This window comes from Bison bison, unplaced genomic scaffold (genome assembly GCF_000754665.1).
Source record: "Bison bison bison isolate TAMUID 2011002044 unplaced genomic scaffold, Bison_UMD1.0 scf7180017864454, whole genome shotgun sequence".
Taxonomy (NCBI): Eukaryota; Metazoa; Chordata; class Mammalia; order Artiodactyla; family Bovidae; genus Bison; species Bison bison.
This window is the reverse complement of record NW_011495016.1, coordinates 857,923-878,419: the sequence shown is the minus strand read 5'-3', so window position 1 is coordinate 878,419 and position 20,497 is coordinate 857,923. Positions and strand designations below refer to the sequence as shown.

Below are 20,497 nucleotides of genomic sequence, written 5' to 3'. Positions count from 1 at the left end.
TTCTGAGGGATTCCTGCCCGCAGTAGTAGATATAATGGTCATCTGAGTTAAATTCACCCATTCCAGTCCATTTCAGTTTGCTGATTCCTAGAATGTCGACATTCACTCTTGCCATCTCTTGTTTGACCACTTCCAATTTGCCTTGATTCACGGACCTGACATTCCAGGTTCCTATGCAATATTGCTCTTTATAGCATCGGACCTTGCTTCTATCACCAGTCACATCCACAGCTGGGTATTGTTTTTGCTTTGGCTCCATCCCTTCATTCTTTCTGGAGTTATTTCTCCACTGATCTCCAGTAGCATATTGGGCACCTACTGACCTGGGGAATTTCTCTTTCAGTATCCTATCATTTTGCCTTTTCATACTGTTCATGGGGTTCTCAAGGCAAGAATACGGAAGTGGTTTGCCATTCCCTTCTCCAGCGGACCACATTCTGTCAGATCTCTCCACCATGACCCGCCCATCTTGGGTTGCCCCACGGGCATGGCTTAGTTTCATTGAGTTAGTGAAGGCTGTGGCCCTAGTGTGATTAGATTGACTAGTTTTCTGTGAGTATGGTTTCAGTGTGTTTGCCCTCTGATGCCCTCTTGCAACACCTACCGTCTTACTTGGGTTTCTCTTATCTTGGGCATGGGGTATCTCTTCATGGCTGCTCCAGCATAGGAGACCTCTATATTCTTTAACATTTCTACCTGCTTCCAGGGATCTGGTGATTGCACTCTCTCTTAAGAGCTGTTTAGATTGTCTTGGTTCTTTGTATGCCTAGTAATGTTGGATTTTATCCTGAACATTTTGAACATTATGCTGTGAACGTCTGGGTTGTGTAAAAATCATCTGGAAATTGTTGATTTTGTTGTTGTTCTTTTAGCAGCAGTCATCCTAGTTAGGTTCAGACTACAAATTCTGACTGTCTTCTGTGGTAAGTGGTTCAGTCTTTAAAGTCTTTCCAGCTTCTGGGATCCCATCTTATGTGTATACCACTAGATGTGAGTCTGAGACCTGGGTGGAGTCTACAGTTAGTTCAGTTCTAAAGCCTTCATTATGTTGTTTTGGGTCTATTTTGTGCATTCACATCTTGGAGGTGAGCCTAGGACTTGTGTGGGTTCATACAGGGATACCCAGACTGAGAGAGGGATACCCAGGTTGAGAGAGTCTCCTTGAGCTCCTCTCCTATTATTTCCCCAGTGTCTGAGGTTCATTATCCCAGTCCCCTGACTGGAAAATTGCAGTTTCACTCAGAGTTTAGCTTCTTCACACTGTTGGGCATTTCCCATACCTGGGGCATAGAGGACGGAGGAAAAAGAAAGAAATATCCTGGGTTTCCCCCATACATTTTTGAGGGTGGGGAGCAAGCTCTTTCCTGGACCTTCTGACTGAAGGTAAAGGCTTTCTCTCAGAGTTTTAGGAGCCCATCCAACCATAATTGTCACTGCCCTCATACTGCTTTGGGGAAGGCTGGAATACAGGAAAATAAAACTAAGCAGAGAGATTTCACCAAAGCACACAGGCACGTCACTACCCATCCTCTGATCAGAAAAAGCATTTCTTGTGGAGATTTTCACGTCCACACTTGCTGCACAGTTCCAGGATTTGGGTTGCCGTTGGTCCAGGCTGGGAAACTGCTATTCAGGTTGTTCTTTGAGTTTTGGTTGCCTTCTTCAATGTGCTTGCTCTTATTTATTTTCAAAATCCTCAGATGGTTGCTTTTTTGTATTCTGTTGCAGGGGTTTTATTTGTAATTACCAGGAGAGTTAGGGTGTATTGGGCTTCAGTTCAGTTCAGTTCAGTCACTCAGTCGTGTCCAACTCTTTGCGACCCCATAAGTCGCAGCACACCAGGCCTCCCTGTCCATCACCAACTCCCGGAGTTCACTGAGACTCACGTCCATCTAGTCAGTGATGCCATCGAGCCATCTCATCCTCTGTCGTCCCCTTCTCCTCCTGCCCCCAATCCTTCCCAGCATCAAAGTCTTTTCCAATGAGTCAACTCTTCGCATGAGGTGGCCAAAGTACTGGAGTTTCAGCTTTAGCATCATTCCTTCCAAAGAAATCCCAGGGCTGATCTCCTTCAGAATGGACTGGTTGGATCTCCTTGCAGTCCAAGGGACTCTCAAGAGTCTTCTCCAACACCACAGTTCAAAAGCATCAATTCTTCGGCGCTCAGCCTTCTTCACAGTCCAACTCTCACATCTGTACATGACCACAGGAAAAACCATAGCCTTGACTAGACGGACCTTTGTTGGCAAAGTAATGTCTCTGCTTTTGAATATGCTATCTAGGTTGGTCATAACTTTCCTTCCAAGGAGTAAGCGTCTTTTAATTTCATGGCTGCAGTCACCATCTGTAGTGATTTTGGAGCCCCCCAAAATAAAGTCTGACACTGTTTGCACTGTTTCCCCATCTATTTCCCATGAAGTGGTGGGACCGGATGCCATGATCTTCGTTTTCTGAATGTTGAGCTTTAAGCCAACTTTTTCACTCTCCACTTTCACTTTCATCAAGAGGCTTTTGAGTTCCTCTTCACTTTCTGCCATAAGGGTGGTGTCATCTGCATATCTGAGGTTATTGATATTTCTCCAGGCAATCTTGATTCCAGCTTACACCACCTTAAATGGAAACAGAAATTCCTTGGTTAGCTCTTAAAGTGAGCTGATATGTATGTGATCTGATACGTTCACTGTGTATTGCCATATAAAGATCTTTAATCCCCTAGAGTTACTTATTTGTTGATCTACTTATTCACTAAATATTTGAATACCTACTGTGTTCTACACCTTAAAAATGTGTTAGAATATATTTATAAATAAGTCCCAGTTTCTACCCAAGTTTATCATTGTCCGGTATAGAAGACAGATATACCAGAAATTGCAGTACAGAATAAGTGCTATCGTGGATCTTGGATTTTCCTTTATGGGAGTGAGTAGAAACCCCAAGAAGTGAACTTTTTCAAAGCTAAGCTCTTTGGAACAGACGTCCCCTTGGTCTTTCTTTTCTTCTGGTAGCTCCCCATTGCTCTCTCAGCTTTTTATTAATAGTCCAGAATAGTTCGTTCCAAGGTCCAACTAGATGTTTCTATTTTACAAAGAGATTTAATGACATATATTTTAAGAAAAATTAAAAGTAAATTCTTACCTAACTGGGTTAGTTGAGACGAATTTATTTAGAAACCAGGAATCTTTTCCAATTTCCTCTGCCATCATTACACCTTGGTCTCAGGATCTTATCTCTTGACCAAGAATCAATCCCCTCCATTGCACATTTTGAAAATACATTCTTTTTACCATGGAGCCCATTCCAAGCTGTAGATATGAGTTGTATTTTAGCTTCTTTGCAGGGCTTCAAACTACCCCTGATTTTAGTTATCTATCACTGCTTAAAAAATTATCCCTAAAACTTAGTAGCTTAAAATAGCAAATATCTATTATCTCACATTTTCTGTGAGCCAGATGTTAGATGCCTCTGGTCCTTAATCCCGCGAGGTTTCAGTTAAGCTATCAGATGAGACCACAGTCTCATGTGAGGCTCAACTGGGGAAACAAGCACTTCTGAGTTTGTTTAGTTCCTCTTAGGGTGTTGGACTGAGGGCTTCTGTTCTTTGCTAGCTGTTAATGAGTTCTGTGCCATGTATATACAGTTCCTTGCTATGTCTCTTCAGAGGGCTGCTCTTCACATGACAGCTGACTTCTCTCAGAACGAATGTGTGAGGGAGTGAGAGAGGACATCAAAGACAGAAGCCATGGTCTTTATGGAACCTAACCTCCGTAATAAGCCATCACTTTTTGTCATATTCTGTTTGTTAAGAGGAAGCCACTAATCCAGCCCACACTCAAAATTAAAAGATTGCAAACCTTGACTGCTTGGATCAGTGCATTTCTTATTTGCTCTGCCCAGGACTTCTCTATTTTAAGTCATGGGCTAATACAACCTTCAAATGCTGACTCAAAGCATCTCAAATTTCATAGATATTTGTTTCTGTCCTTTCATTTTGTTTATTCATTTTACCTTTGAACTATTTCTTTTCTAGTTTGGATTCAAACAAATTAGACCCCCCTTTAAAATATCCTATAAGAAGTCCTGTGCGGGGAGCCGGCGTGAGGACCTCCAGCCATGGCAAAGGTCATGAGGAAGGAGGCTCGACATACGCAAAGGCGGGATCGAGCCTCAGGAATCCCCCTGGAAATTCTCGAGCATCTACCCCCATAACCAGAGCCTGCCTACTTTACTACTTTGTGCTCTCACCTACACCTCTGACTTTACGGGGGGCTGTCCCCCACCACCTCTTTCGAAGAAGGAGTTAACTTAGAGCTCCAGTTAATAAAAACTCCTGGGCGTGACAAGAGTGTTTTAACCTACAAACTCCTCTGAAGGTTCTCTAGCCTGCCTGACAGGCTTGTCCGGCCACATGTGATTGCTCACAGCCTCCAAACCGTGAGAGAGGCATGAGATGCTTTAAACCTTCTAAAAACAGGTTCCTTAGAAAAGTTAGAAAACCATCAGTATAAGTATAGTGGGCTGATTAGAAATTGTATTGGTGAAGGGTTTTTCACTTGTTGAGCCAATGTTTGTTGCTAAGTCTCCACATCCCCTGCCTTTACACACATTAATGAATATATAGAAGAAATAAGTATTAACCTTTGATATTAATCACATTAGACCTTAGGCTAAGTAAATTCTTTCCTTAATTAAAACCCACTACACCCTCATCCTATAGGAATGTAACTTTATCTGGTACCTTCAGAAGGTGGAGTCTTTTTTAAGAATAATCACCCCTGGAGAAATAAGTGTCCTGGTTGACTGACTGCTGTCACAAGGAGAGGGTCATAAATTGTCAGCAGGCCCCCTGGCCAGAAGATGATGTAACACCCCTGAGACCTCTGTATACATTTGTATGAAGCACCTGACTTTGATAAAAGTCAGGACTGATGACCCTGCATGACTTTTGCATAACATCTCAGTGTATAAAAGTAGACCATGGAAAATAAAGAACTGGGATCAGTTTCTCGAAATACTGGTCTCTCCATGTCGCTCTTTCTTTCAAACTCTGGCTGAGTCTCCATCTGGAGTGAGGAACCCACCAAGCTTACTAATTTTGCCTGGGCTTCTAAGATCCTACTGGGGAGGCCTCAGTGTCTCCTCTCCTTCGGGAGAACGGAAGGATGCCTGCGGCCTATGTAAGTGGTGCAAACTTCTTGTCTTGAAGTTTTATTGGTCTCCCGTGTAAACCAAGCTACTCAGCCTCTTTTCTCCACTGAATTTTCCTACTGAGCTATCCTCATTCCATTACTCTTTATATCTCTAATTAATATCTAATTGAAGCTATTGTATCCTGATCCTCGACGACACCGTCCCTGCTTCAAACTCCCTGGATCAGTGGGGGTTGGACCTCGGCAGTCATGGGCTTCCCAGGTGTTGCTGGTGGTAAAGAACCTGCCTGCCAGTGAAGGAGACATAAGAGACACAGGTTTGATCCCTAATTCAGGAAGATCCCCTGCAGAAGGGCATGGCAACCCACTCCAGTATTCTTGCTGGGAGAATCCCATGGACAAAGGAGCTGGCAGGTTATGGGGTTGCCAAGAGTCAGGACTGAAGTGACTTAGCATGCATGCATAAGTCATGATGCATATTTATATGTTAATTAAAAAAATCTTCTTCCTAAAGAAGTCTCTTCTGACTTTCAAAAGGTATGTAAAATATTTAAGACAACATATTTACATTTGGTTTAGACATGCCTTGTCTGCCTTCTGTTCGATTGTTACCGTTCATTCCCCAGTTACTTTGGAGAGAGGGAGGAAATTCTTTCACAGTGGAAAAAATCTATTTTCATTAGGGTCACTTTGAATATAATTTTTTAGGACATGTGATTTTTTTAGAGGAGCTCTATAAATTCAAAATTGTATTATTATTTATGTATTAATGCGTAACTAAAGATGCACTTATCAAAATCACAGAAAGGGCATTACCGCTATGGAAAATATACATATTCTATCATATTGTCTGCTCCAATAGGACTATAACTCATAGAACTAATAATCCTAACATTTTTGCATCATGTGAATTAGAATGGGAATGCCACTTAGTAAATTTGTGTCTACTTCAGATTTTAATATCTCATGTCCTATGAAATATATTATTTTTCTTTTTCTTGTGATTTAAATTTTCCCCAATTCTTAAAAGTTTTTAGTTTAACAAAATTAATTCTGGACTGCCCTCTTTCATCTTCTCCAACAATAATTCACTTGCTGCTAAAGCTAATTGAGCATTAATTACCATATTATTATCACAGTGTTACAGCAGCACATGATATTATGTTGGGAGCCATGTGAAATGAGGTCATGAATATTTTGTGCTGAGGGGTTTATGGGTCCCGAGATAGACTCTAAAGACCAGAAAATTGAAGTATAATCACTGGACATAGGTAATGCAGAAGTGCAAAAGTCAAGTTCACTTACACCTTAGAACAAGATGTATATTTCATTATCTTTTGTCAAAAGCTTTATTCATTGGATCCACCTGCAATGCAGGAGACCCCGTTTCAATTCCTGGGTTGGGAAGATCCCCTGGAAAAGGGAGAGGTTACTTACTCCAATATTCTTGGGCCTTCCTGGCAGCTTGGACAGTAAAGAATCTGCTTGCAATGTGGGAGACCTGAGTTTGATCCCTGGGTTAGGAAAATCCCCTGGAGGAATGCATGGCAACCCACTCCAGTATTCTTGTCTGGAGAATCCCATGGACAGAGGAGCCTGGCGGACTATAGTTCATGGGGTCGCAAAGAGTTGAACACGACTGAACAACTAAGCGCAGCAGCAGCAGCAGCAGCAGCAGCACCCATTTATGTCAGTTCTGAGCTGAAAATAGTCACTTTCTTCAGAGCTTACAGTATGATAGAAAAAAACAGTAGTAAATGTTAAAAATCTCCTTTTTTAAAAACTTAAAAATTAAGAGCTTTTTTTTTTTTTTTAGTTTAAATATTTGCTTGCAGTTTATTTTGGTTTTTCTAAATAGACATTCACATCTGTAAACAATAGGATGTTGGTTTCAGCCCCAACCCCCGATTCCTTACAAGTCTTTGTTCTCACACATTGGCTAGAACTGCCATTTGCTGTTGTTAGTCGCTAAGCCGTGTCCGGCCCTGTTGTACTCCATGGACTGTTGCACACTAGACTCCCCATGGGATTTCCCAAGCAAGGGTACTGGAGTGGGTTGCCATTTGCTTCTCCAAATTAAGAGCTTTTTAAGAAAAAGGTTTTAGTATGAAATATTTTATATGGGGTTTCCCTCGTGGCTCAGACGGGAAAGAATCTGCCTGCAATGCAGGAGACCTAGGTTCAAGACCTGGGTTGGGAAGATTCCTTGGAGAAGCGAATGGCTACCCACTCTAGTATGCTTTCCTGAAGAATTCCATAAACTTTTGTCCAAAAAGCATTCACCATCCTCTAGCTGATGTAGAAAATATTTCTTTTTTTCCTGTTCAAGGAAATTGTTCTTCCCTGACTATAGGACTTCAGAATCCAGCCTCCCCCAGCCTGAGAGACAATGCCTACTAACTGCACAGATCTGGTGTACTGACACACTCTATAAGGCTCCTGTGTTGTCTCACACAACGAGAGGGCAGGAGCAAAGGGAGTGGATACTCTCGGGGGATTTGCTTTTTGTCTGGAATCTAATCTACTTGGCAACACTCTTAGGTCCAGGCTCTGGGAGAGGTTCTGTGGGCCTGAAATGGTGGAGGACTTCACAGTCCCAGCCCGCTGTGGTAAGAAGGGAGTGATTCAGTGCAGACCAAGTAGCCTCTCTCACAAAGTTTCTTTGGGTCTGGCTTCTAAACCTCCGAAAGGTCTAAGTCCAGTACAGCAAGTGAGTAGTTGTGGCTGACAGAGGCCAGGAAGGGAGCACTGTGTGGAGAGAACACCGGCCCAGAGACGCACTAGGACTGCACCACCGAGCTGAGGGCACAGCTTGCACTCTTGGTGTCCACAGGGGGACAGTCCCATTCTCATCACCAAAGACAAAGACTTCAGTCTGCTGAGGATGCAAAGCCGGGGAGGCAAGAAGGTAGCCAGAGGCACCATGGCCCATCTGTGAGGCTGGCTTGGGACAGCAGATATCCTCCAATACGATTCTATTGTCCTCGCCACATGAAAGAAACACAGGATCCTTGTGGAGAAAGGCAGCAACACAGGTGGCCTGCCCAGAATGAGCTCGGTAGGAATTTTGAACCATCTGCCGAGCAAGGTTTCAAACCTTGATCCAGAAGTCTTTGCTACCAGCTCACAGCTTGTGTGCCAGAGCCCAGGACACTGACTGTAGACACAATGTCATTGTGCTTATATTTGCAGAACTTGTTGTCAATGAGTGTCTCATTCTCATCCAGCTCCCACAATTCAACAGCACCTGGATCAGAAGCCACTAGGATACCTCTGTCTCCTATCCAAGTGAGGTTAGCCACTCGCCTCTGTCTGGACTCCAGCGAAGCAGAAACCTTCCTTGGGGGCGGCACAAAGCGGCCTTGAAAAACCTGAGGGGGCCAGCCCAGCAGTGGTCACTCAGGTTAGAAGCCTGGAGCAGGAACATCCCATCAAACAGGTACAGTGCAGCCTCCAATACCTGCTACATAGGCAGGCGTGTTAGGGGGAGGGTTCCACTTTTGGCCACAGGGTGTGGGCACGAGGAAGGACGGGGTTTCCTTCTGCATCTCCACGATTCTAACTCCAGCCTAGACACAAACTGGACGCCCGCCTGAGATTCAGCTCAGTGAGCCCCCATCTGGTTCCTTTCTGGGCCTCTGGTCTTTAAAACAGGCTACAGCTTCTATATCTCCTGAAGAAGAAAATATTGAGTGTTAATGGTTTATCTATGTAGCAGTCCTTTAAAATCCTCTCCCCAAAGAAGGACATTGAGCAATCATTTTAATTCTTTCTAAACAGCATTATCCACAAATCTTAGTGCTCTTAAGCTGTTATTTCTAGATCAAAGACCTTTGATATTTCCTCTTTGTTTACAGGATATACTCCAAACTTTTAAGTTGAAAGTATGACACCCTGTGAGGCTTCCCTGGTGGCTCAGATGGTAAACAATCTGCTTGCTATGTGAGTGACCCAGGTTCAATCCCTGAGTCAAGAAGATCCACTGGAGAAGGGAATGGCTACCCACTCCAGTATTCTTGCCTGGAAAATTCCTTAGACAGAGGAGCCTGACAGGTTACTGTCCATGGGATCACAAAGAATTGGACTCAACTGAGCGACTAACACTTCCACTTTTCATGAAAACTTGTGGTCCCAGAAGACTTTTCTAGCCCCACCATTCATTACTTTATTACACTCCAGCTTTGACTTTCATAATGAATAGTTTTTACAACACTGTGTTTTAACTGAACGATTCTCGTGCTTTGTGTTATTTGTCTCCTTGCCTTTCCAACTGCTGTTCCTTTCACCTAGCTCTTTATCTGGTTCTTAAGCACGCGTGACATTGCTCTTTCCCTCCTCTTATTGCCAGGGATATTTGGCAGTATCTGGAGACTTTCTGGTTGGCCCAACTGGAGGATGCCACTGGTGTCTGGTGGATAGAGGCTAGGGATGCTGTTAAACATTCTACAATGCACAAGACAGACACCATGACAAAGAATGATCTCTTCCAAAACATTCCTAGTGCCAAGGTTGAGAATCTCAAGATAGAAAGTCCTGTCCTTTGCTCTTTGTTCAAATTCTAACTGTTCTTTATAGCTGCTTTTAATGATTACCTCCTGCATGAAAGCTGGTCTTGGTCTTTCCATCCACATAATTACTCTTCTGACTTTCAACCTTCCCAGACAAAGTACTTTTTTTCTATTTAGTATTTTATTTTTTATTTATTTAAGGCAATTTTTAAAGAAGTAGTTTTAGATCCACAGCAAAATTGAGAGGAGGGTATGGGGATTTCCCATATGCTTTCTGCTCCCATATGTGCATAATTTCTACCATATCAACATCCTTCACCAGAGTGGTACATTTGTTACAATTGCTAAACCTCCCTTGGCACATCGTAACCATCCAAAGCCCATAGTTTACACTAGGGTTCACTCTTGATGTTATATGTTATATGAGTTTGGAAAATGCCTAATGACATGTATCCACCATTATATTATCATACAAAGTATTTTCACTGCCCTAAAAATCTCTCTGCTCCATCTCTCAGAGTCCCCATTCCCTGGCATCCACTGATCTTTTTACTGCCTCCAGGGTTTTGCATTTTCCAGAATGTCATATATAGTTGGAGTCATCTATTACAAATAAGTAGACTTTTCAGATTGGTTTCTTTTGCCTATTAATATGCATCTAAATTTCCTCTACTGTACAATTGAATGTTCAAACTACTGTACAATTGTACTCATTTCACATGCTAGCAAGGTTATTCTCAAAATCCTTCAAGCTAGGCTTCACCAGCGTGTGAACTGAGAAATCCTGCATGTACAAGCTGGGTTTCAAAGAGTCAGAGGAACAGAGATCAAATTGCCAATATTCAATGGATTATGGAGAAAGCAAGGGAGTTCCAGAAAAGCATTTACTTCTGCTTCATTGACTATGCTGAAGCCTTTGACTGTATGGATCACAACAAACTGTGGAAAATTCTTCAAGAGATGGGAGCACCAAACCACCTTACCTGTCTCCTGAGAGATCTGTATGAGGGTCAAAAAGCAACAGAACTGGACATGGAACAATTCACTGGTTCCAAATTGGGAAAGAAGTACTATAAGGCTGTACATTGTTACCCTATTTATTTAACTAACATGCAGAGTACATCATGTGATATGCTGGGCTGGATGAATCACAGGCTGGAATCAAGATTACAGGGAGAAATATCAACAACCTCAGATATGCAGAAGATACCACTCTAATGACAGAAAGTGAAGAGGAACTAAAGAGCCTCTTGATGAGAGTGAAAGAGGAGAGTGAAAAAAAAAAAAAAACAGCTTGAAATTCAGCATTAAAAAATACTAAAGTCATGGCATCTGGTCCCATCACTTTATGGCAAAAAGAAGGGCAAAAAGTGGAAGCAGTGACAGACTTTGCTTTTTGGGGCTCCAAAATCACTGCAGATGGTGACTGCAGCCACGAAATTAAAAGACACTTGCTCCTTGGAAGGAAAGCCATGACAAACCTAGACAGCTTATTAAAAAGCAGAGACATCACTTTGTGGACAAAGGTTCGTTTAGTTAAAGCTATGATTTTTCCAGTAGTCATGTACGGATATGAGAGTTGGACCATAAAGAAGGTTGAGCATTGAAGAATTGATGTCTTTGAATTGTAGTGCTGGAGAGGACTCTTGAAAGTCCCTTGGACTGCAAGGAGATCAAACCAGTCAACCTTAAAGGAAATCAATCCTGAATATTCATTGGAAGTACGGATGCTGAAGCAGAAACTCTAAGACTTTGGCCACCTGATGCAAAGAGCCGACTTGTTGAAATAAACCTTGATGCTGGGAAAGACTGAAGGCAAAAAGAGAAGGGGGATCAGAGGATGCAATGGTTAGATGGCATCACTGACTCAATGGACATGAATTTGAGCAAACTCTGGGAGATAGTGGAGGACAGAGGAACATGGCATGCTGCAGTCTGTGGAGTCACAAAGAGTTGCATGTGACTTAGCGACTGACTGAACAACAAGAGCAGATTTCCTCAATTTTTTTAATGACTTAATAGCTCACTTCTTTTTTTGCACTGAATAACATTCCACTGTGTAGATATACCCACAGTTTATTTATCCATTCATCTACTATAGGACATCTTGGTTGCTTCCAAGATTTTGCAATTGTGGATAAACCTGCTGTAAATATCCATGTGCTACATTTTGTATGCACATAAGTTTTCAACTGCTTTGGGTAAATAACGAAGGGTGCGATTACTGGGTCATTTGGTTGAAAGTGAAAGTGAAGTCGCTCAGTCATGTCCGACTCTTTGTGACCCCATGGACTGTAGCCTACCAGGCTGCTCTGTCCATGGGATTTTCCAGGCAAGAGTATTGGAGTGGGTTGCCATTTCCTTCTCCAGGGTATCTTCCTGACCGAGGAATTGAACCCAGGTCTCCTGCATTGCAGGCAGACACTTTACCATCTGAGCCATCAGGGAAGTCCATTTGGTTAGAGTATGTTTAATTTTTGCCATCTCCTTTTTATACCTACTTTCATTCTCTACATCCTCTAAAGCTCAGCTTAGAGTCTTCAGGAAGACTTTCAGATCATTTCTGCTCACAGAATTTATTCCTGCCTTTAAAACTATTTTGTAGAGGTAGTATGGTCTAAGGCAGTGGTTCTGAAACTTAAGCGGGCATCAAAATCCTGGTGAGGAGAGCTTGTTAAAATGTGGATGTCTTGTCCCTTTCTCAGAGTTTCTGATTCTGTAGGTCTGGGTAGGACCCAAGAATTTCTAAGTTCCCAGGTGGTGCTGATGGCCCACACTTTGAGAACCATTGCTATAGACTATCCTGGGAGCCAGACAGGTCTGATTTTGTATCCCAGTTCTGCTTCCCTGCTATATGACAATGAACTGGTTATTTTACTGGTTATTTTACTTCTCTAAACCTCAGTTTCCTCACCTGTAAAAAGAAAATAAGAATACTAACTACCTCGTAGATTAATTTATTAGGATTTAACAAAATGACATATATATGTTAAATATAGGGTATTCTTTGGTATTATTTTTTTGCTTGGTAAATACTAAAATATACCAGCTATTATTTCGTTGTTGGAAAATAAAAGGTTAGAAAGTACAGATTTGTTGACATTCATAGACTAAACCCCAGAGAATAGCCAGCACTTCCTAAACTGGCATGGACGCAAACTATGTGGAGTAGGGAGCAAACGTTTATCACACAATGGTATCCTCACCCTTTTCTGTGTACACATTACTTCATCCTTAGCAAGAGGAATGGAGTCTGTTGATTTGTTACCATTTGATACAGGGTATCCCTATTGGGCAGAGTTTTATTCTAAGCTTCTCAAAGGATTAGCTCTTCCTAATGTTCAGGTAACTATATATGCTTTCAGCATAGATAAGAATAACTGGTCCAATCTTCTGTGGTCAAAATGGCAGTCTTGGTTGTATTTGATGTGCATAGTATAAGTCACTGCAGAGATAGCAAGGGCACCATGGGAATGACAAATAGGATCTTGGCATGGACCACCCTGACAGGTATTTTCACCCATATTTCTTGTCTGAACTTGTCTGACTGGCTTTGCTTTAAGGTCTGTCTCTAAGTTGAAGGGGCAGTGGTTATAGAGAAAAAGCTATAGAAAGCTCTTTTCATGGCTATGGGAAAGGTGCAAGAGAACAAACAGGAATATGCAAGGCATATTGAGACCTAGGCTTGAAACTAGCATTCTGTCACTTCTGCCCCTTTCTTTAGGCCAAAGCAAGTTATATGAGGTGGGGTAAGATAGTTGCCTCTACAATGTCACTACTCAGAGGAGTAGACAAATTGTTCATTCAGACATACAGGGAACATCAAAATTTAACACATGAAGAGAATATTTTAATTCATGGAGAAAACAATTTATTTAACAATTGGTGCTGGTACAACTTGTTGTTCATCTATAAGAAAATAAAATTGGATTCCTACGTTTCACATATACAAAAGTAAATTTCAGTTCAAAGACTTAACTATAAAAATTAAAATGTTAAAATTTTAGAAAAAAAATCTAAGAGACAAGGCATATAGTCTATGGGGAAAGAAAGACCTTAATGGTGATGATAAAATAATAAGCCTAGAATCTATTAAAAATTTTTTATGATAAATTTTTTTCTAGCATCAATTTAAAAATTGATATATCTGAGCACATAAATACTAAAATTTTTATGTAAAATAAAGTATAAGCAATGCTTGTACACAGTCATTAAATTTGGAACAAATATTTGCAAAGCAGATGATGGATTTAGCAAGGGTTAATAACTATAATACACAGAGAGCTCTTACAATTTGACAAAGAAGACAACTCAACAGAAAAACAAACAAGGGTATGATTATGCAATTCACAAGAGCAAATCCAAACAACCAATAAATATATCACAAGATGCTCCAGTGTGCTAGTAGTCATAAAAATGCAAACTATATTAACATCAACGTACCACTTTACACCTGTCAGACTAGAAAATGCTAAAGGAAAAAAAAAAAGAAAAGATATAAAAGGCAATAATAGCTATTGAAAGCAGGGATGCAGAAGCCAAGGGTATACTCATCATGCTAGTAGAAGTGAATTTTCGTAGTCCATCTCTTTGGTACTCAATATCACATTTTTCTTTGCACTTATATATCCCTCTTCATAGTTATATAAAGTCTTCTTTAAAGTCTATGGTCTCTGAGTGATGTTCATTCCTTTCCATCTGGTCTCCTTGTGTTTCCCCAGTGTCAAATGATGTAAAAACTTAAATATAAGTTATTGGTTTTCAACACAAGCATATGCAGTAATTAAACTTTAGCAGGAAAAATTGCAAAAGAAATTTCCATTTTAAAAGGGACAGAGTGAAAATGTCTGGCTGTCATTGGTGCACAGCATGCCTTCAGACTCTGGTGGATGGGAGTGGCAAGGACTCTGTGCTGTCATGACAGTTCTGTCAATCTAGTGGACAATGTTTCTGTTTTCTGGGAAATTCCTCTGTCCTCCCATTCATACCTCTGGTTCTTCCTGAGGTGGGAGTAGGGGGTCCTCCTTGTCCATGATATTTTATGAAGAGGAGTGAGGTCAGCTGCCTAGTTTTAACATCTCACTTTTAGTTGCTATGTGTTTGGGGGCCTGATGATGGCCTTAGGGACTGATTCATGGAAGTATCAATTTGATATGGGGATAGAGCTTGGGGAATAGGGGTACAACATGGATAAGAGAGTAGGGAGAGGACCCAGAAGAGCAAGTCTCCTTTATCTGCTGCCTTCTTTTTCTGTCTCATCTCTCAGAAGAAGTAACCTCCTCCATACTCTTGAGTTGCGTTTCTCTGGCCCCTCCACTGGGAGACCCGGAGTTCATGCAGCTCTTCTGAGGTGACATTGTGGGAAGAGTCAGAGTCTCAGGGTAGTTCAGTACCCCCAGGAACTTCAGTGGCTCCAATTATGGTGGACACAGCTGCAGCCTTGTCAGTGCCTGACCTTTACTTCCAGGGAGGCTGAGTCAGTCAGTGGTGTCTGGAGATATTACCAACAGTGTGGATGAGTCTGAATGCAAATGAATCACTCTCTCATGTTGGGGAGGCTCAGGGGGCTGGAGCAAATCATTACCATCGATTCTCACTCTTTGAGAGGGACAGGTCCCACACTACTCCCACCCATCTCATGCATATGCAAATTCTTTAAAGTGGCCAAAAAAGTGTCTGTAATTGCAGGGCACATAAAACTTAACATTTGCACACAGGACTTGTATTATTTGTGCAGAATAGTACAAAATCACTGCAGACAGTGGCTACAGACATGAAATTAAAAGATGCTTGCTCCCCAGAAGGAAAGCTATGACAAACTTAGACAGTATATTAAAAAGCAGACGTTACTTTGTCAACAAAGGTCCTTCTAGTCAAATCTATGATTTTTCCAGTAGTCATGTACAGATATGAGAGCTGGACCATAAAGGAGGCTAAGAACTGAATAATCGACGCTTTCAAATTGTGCTGGAGAAGATTCATGAGAGTCCCTTGGATTGCAAGATCAAACTAGTCAACCCTAAAGGAAATCAACCCTGAATATTCATTGGAAAGACCGATGCTGAAGCTGAAGCTCCAGTACTTTGGCCACCTGATGCGAAGAGCTGACTCACTGGAAAATACCCTGATGCTGGGAAAGATTGAAGTCAAAGGAGAAGGGGGAGCAGGGGATGAGATGGTTAGATAGCATACCAATTCAATGGACATGAATCTGAGCAAACTCTGGGAGACAGTGAAAGACATGGGAGCTTGGCATGCTGCAGTCCATGGGTTGCAAATAGACACGATTTAACAACTAAACAACAAGGGTCATACATTTTATCTCTCTTAGTTTTCATTTTGTTAGTTTCACTGAAGAGTTGGTGAGACAGATGATAGAAGGGAAACCAGCTACTCTGTAGTTCAGACAGAAGAAGGAAGAGTGAGGAGCAAACATTTTTTTATTAGGGTTTGCTATGCCAGGAATTACACTAGATTAGGCACATATGTTAACTTGCTGGTTCTCAAGCTTGGGTGCATATCAATCACCTGGAAACTTTGAATAAAATGCAGATATTCAGATCTTATCCTATGGCAGTGATCCTCTGGAACCTGTACTAACTTTCTGGGTAGTTCCAATATGCACCTAACTTTAAGTTCTTCCTGCATTAACTCATTAAATCTGAGTTAGACATCATTTCTCTCTTTAAAGAAGCCCAAGCTAGGATCTGAAGAATTGGTTTGAACTGGCTAGAAGAGAGGATGAACTTAAAAAGTAATACTTTTTTTCCTTAATTGGTGGGGAGTTCAGAAGTTTGGAGATCTTAGTTAATGCAAGTATGACATTGTCCTTGCTCACAGTCTGGTGAAGACTGATGCTTAGAAAAAAGTATTGCACATTAAACCAAAAAACCAGAAAACATTCTCAGCGTTGGTTTGCCACCTTACATTATTAACCCATTTTTTCATTAAACATTTCAAATACTATTTGTACATAGTTAAAAAAACAGTGGAGAAAAAGTTTCTGCCTACATTTTGGATGCCTCTAATGCATCCTCAGGACTGGCATGGGGAGTGCTTATGCATTTTTTAAGGTTTGTAATTCATCTTGGGTCATCTCCCTCATCACTCAAGCCCAGCTCAATCCCAGCTTCCTTGGTTTCCTACTGCATATAGAATAAGATGTAAATTCCTTTAAATGAGCTAGAAGATTCTTCTTGATCTGGCTTTGCCTGCTTCTTCAATTATTTCTACCATCTTCTTTAGCCCTGTTTCACCTCACTGGCTTTGTTCTATCTGAGGGTCTTGCATCAGAAGGTTTTTCTGCCTGAAAGACTCCCCTGATCTATTCTGGCTTTCAGGTGTTACCTCAGCCTATCTTATGCAGTTTGTTTGTTGTTAGTCAGTTTTATTTCTTCATAGTGTTGGTCACTGTCTAAAAGCATCTGATTTATTTATTTACTTCCTTACTGTTTTTCTGCTCCATTCACAAATAAGCTTCTTAAGAATAAGGACTTTGTCTTGTTCCTCTTTGTTTCTGTAATATCTTTAAAAAAAAATCCCAGTGCCTGGTCCATAACAGGGCATAATACATATTTTATTGAATGAATGACTCTACCTTTCATACAGAGGAACAGACACAGACACACACATACACACACTCTAAGAAAGTTACACCAATGGGATCACACTATCATTAAAAAAAATTATGTGTCTCAGAGATTTTCTCAGGAAAACACACACAAATTTACCTAGTTCCTTTTTATGGCTTAAAGACCTCCAGATATAAAATTTCATTAAAAATAAAAAAGCAAATGGCAGAATGTGCTACTATTTTGTGGATGTACTATGATTCATTTATTTAGACCCCCATCAATAGATATTTTTGTCCATTCCAGGAGTTTGCCATTTCAAAAATTCAACAGTGAATATAATTATACTAGTATCTTGATGTACTTTTGTTTATCGCTCACTTTAAAAATTTTAATACTTCAGATTCATACATACTTAAATGATATTTTATCAGAATCACATGTGACATTATTGTTGGGAGGGAAATATTAAATACAGTTAATACCTAAAGATTTTCAAAGATTGATAGGATGGTTAGGGAGAAAAGTTCTTTTTACTTTAGCTTCAGACTTATTGTAAGTGATATTATTATGTGTTAGATGCCAATTTTAAAATGAATTTCTTGGAAATGAAAGAAGTATGTTCCCTATTACTCTGACCTTTGAAATAAAATCAAGAATTGGTTAATTTCTCAAGTGTAAAATTCAGCAGGGCCCATGCCTGCTGACCCAAGAGGAATTTCAAAAGACTGGCTAATGCATTATTGATTGTACTTTTTCTAATTAGTTCTAGGAAGTGGGCAGTCCTTGGGGTGGGGTGAAGGGTGTGAGGCCTGGGGTGGATCAAGCAGTGTGTCCCCTTCTCTGCTTCATCTCTTTTGTTAATCAGATGCTATCAAGTCACGAGGAACACGGAGAGCCTTGGTAGGGAAAGTGAAAGTCTTAGTCACTCAGTCGTGTCCGACTCTTTGTGACCCCATGGACTGTAGCCTGCCAGGCTCCTCTGTCCATGGAATTCTCCAGGCAAGAACACTGGAGTGGGTTGCCATTTCCTTCTCCAGGGGATCTTCCTGACCCATGGAGATGGAACCCACACCTCCTGTGTCTCCTGCATTGCAGATGGATTCTTAACCTGCTGAGCCATCACAGGGTGGGGGTTGGGCGGGGGGGGGCGGTTAGGAAAAGAGTTTTTAAAAGGGCTATGGCCTGCAAAGAAGTGAGGAGAGGAGCTCCTCCTGCTGAGCTTTGTGGGTGCAAATAAGATGCATTTTTATAGGCTGAATGTTCATATCAGATTAGCCATCAGAACCAACGCCTGCCTCACCTGTGGCTGCTTCCTTGACTTACAGTTCATCTTTCAACAAGAGGAGAGGACAAGGTGAAGGACAGGTTGTCCAGGGTCATTTATTAATACCTGATACACATAGCCTAGGTCAGTGTTTCCCAAAGGGTTACCATTGTACCTCTGGACACATTCCAATTAATCAGTGTTTATTTAAAAAAAACATTCATGGAAGCCTAAACAGTGCCTCCCACCTGTTGCTCTCAAACCCAATCTATTACCTTGACATGTCACCACTCTCTGGGAAGCCACAAGTTACCACAGTAAGAAGCGATAACCAGTTCCCTAACAGCTGGAAGGACATGCTTTTCCTTGGTGGCAATTCTAGGCCTATTTACACACTTAATCCCAAGAATGCTGCTGCTGCTAAGTCGATTCAGTCGTGTCCGACTCTGTGCGACCCCATAGACGGAAGCCCACCAGGCTCCTCTGTCCCTGGGATTTTCCAGGCAAGAACACTGGAGTGGGTTGCCATTTCCTTCTCCAGGGCATGAAAGTGGAAAGTGAAAAGTGAAAGTGAAGTCACTCAGTCACGTCTGACTCTTAGCGGCCTCATGGACTGTAGCCTAGCAGGCTCCTCTGTCCATGGGATTTTCCAGGCAAGAGTACTGGAGTGGAGTGCCATCACCTTCTCTGTAACCCCAAGAATAGAGAAGGCAAAGAGGTCACCTGTATGTACCTTTTGCATTTAAATGCATGGTGAATGCTTATATTTTATGTGTGGCCAGATGAGTATTTTGAGCCTTATCAGTCTGGTTAAGCAGTTCCTGCTTCCTTGGGGAGAACACAGGGGTTGGCAGAAGGTGGTCGGAATGGCAGACGTGTTTTAAGTTTTAAAAGGATTTTTTTCCAAGTAGAAATGCTAGAACTCAGTTTAAGGAATAGAAGTCTGAAGATAGGGAATATTTTGAGCTCACCGTGGTCTACGTTCCTCCCTCTTTTGTCTTTCTGTATTGCTTTTAGTTACTGTTAGTCACTCAGCTGTGTCCAACTCTTTGCAACCCCATGGACTGTAGCCTCTGTCCATGGAATTCTCCAGGCAAGAATACTAGAGAGGGTAGCCATCCCCTGGTCCAGGGGATCTTCCTGACCCAGGAATCAAACCTGAGTCTTTCACTTTGTGGGCAGTTTCTTTATTATCTGAGCCACCAGGGAAGCCCCATTGCTTTTATGTAATTATATACATTATATATAAAATATGTATATATGTTTATAATATAAATATATATGCAATATATGATATAAATATGCAAATAGATGGGGAAAAAGTGAAAACAGTGACAGATTTTATTTTCTTGGGCTCCAAAATCACTGCAGATAGTGACTGCAGCCACAAAATTAAAATTAAAATTAAGCCACAAAATTAAAAGACTCTTTCTCCTTGGAAGAAAAGCCATGACAAGCCTAGACAGCTTATTAAAAAGCAGAGACATCACTTTGCTGACAAAGGTCTGTATTGTCAAAGCTATGGTTTTTCCAGTAGTCATGTATGGATGTGAGAGTTGGACCATAAAGAAGGCTGAGCGCTGAAGAATTGATGCTTTTGAATTGTGATGCTGGAGAAGACTCTTGGAGAGTCCCTTGGATACCAAGGACATCAAACCAGTCAATCCTAAAGGAAATCAACCCTGAATATTCATTGGAAGGATTGATGCTGAAGCTGAAGCTCCAATGCTTTGGCCACCTGATGTGAAGAGCTGATTCACTGGAAAAATTCCTGATTCTGGGAAAGATTGAGGGCAGGGGGAGAGGTGGTGACAGAGGATGGGATAGTTGGAAGGCATCATCGACTGAATGGACATGAATTTAGGCAAACTCTGGGAGACAGTGAAGGTCAGGGGACCTGGCTTTCTGTAGTTCATGGGGACCACAAAGATTCGGACATGACTTAGCGACTGAACAACAACAACAATGTATATATATATATATATATATTTTTTTTTTTCCTTT

The 20,497-nt window shown here is 41.4% G+C and overlaps 1 pseudogene; it reads right to left on the bottom strand.

The window, feature by feature from the left end:
• Window positions 1-7,668: 7,668 nt before the first annotated feature.
• On the bottom strand, window positions 7,669-8,695 carry LOC105002493 (annotated as a pseudogene).
• Between the last annotated feature and the right edge of the window lie 11,802 nt (window positions 8,696-20,497).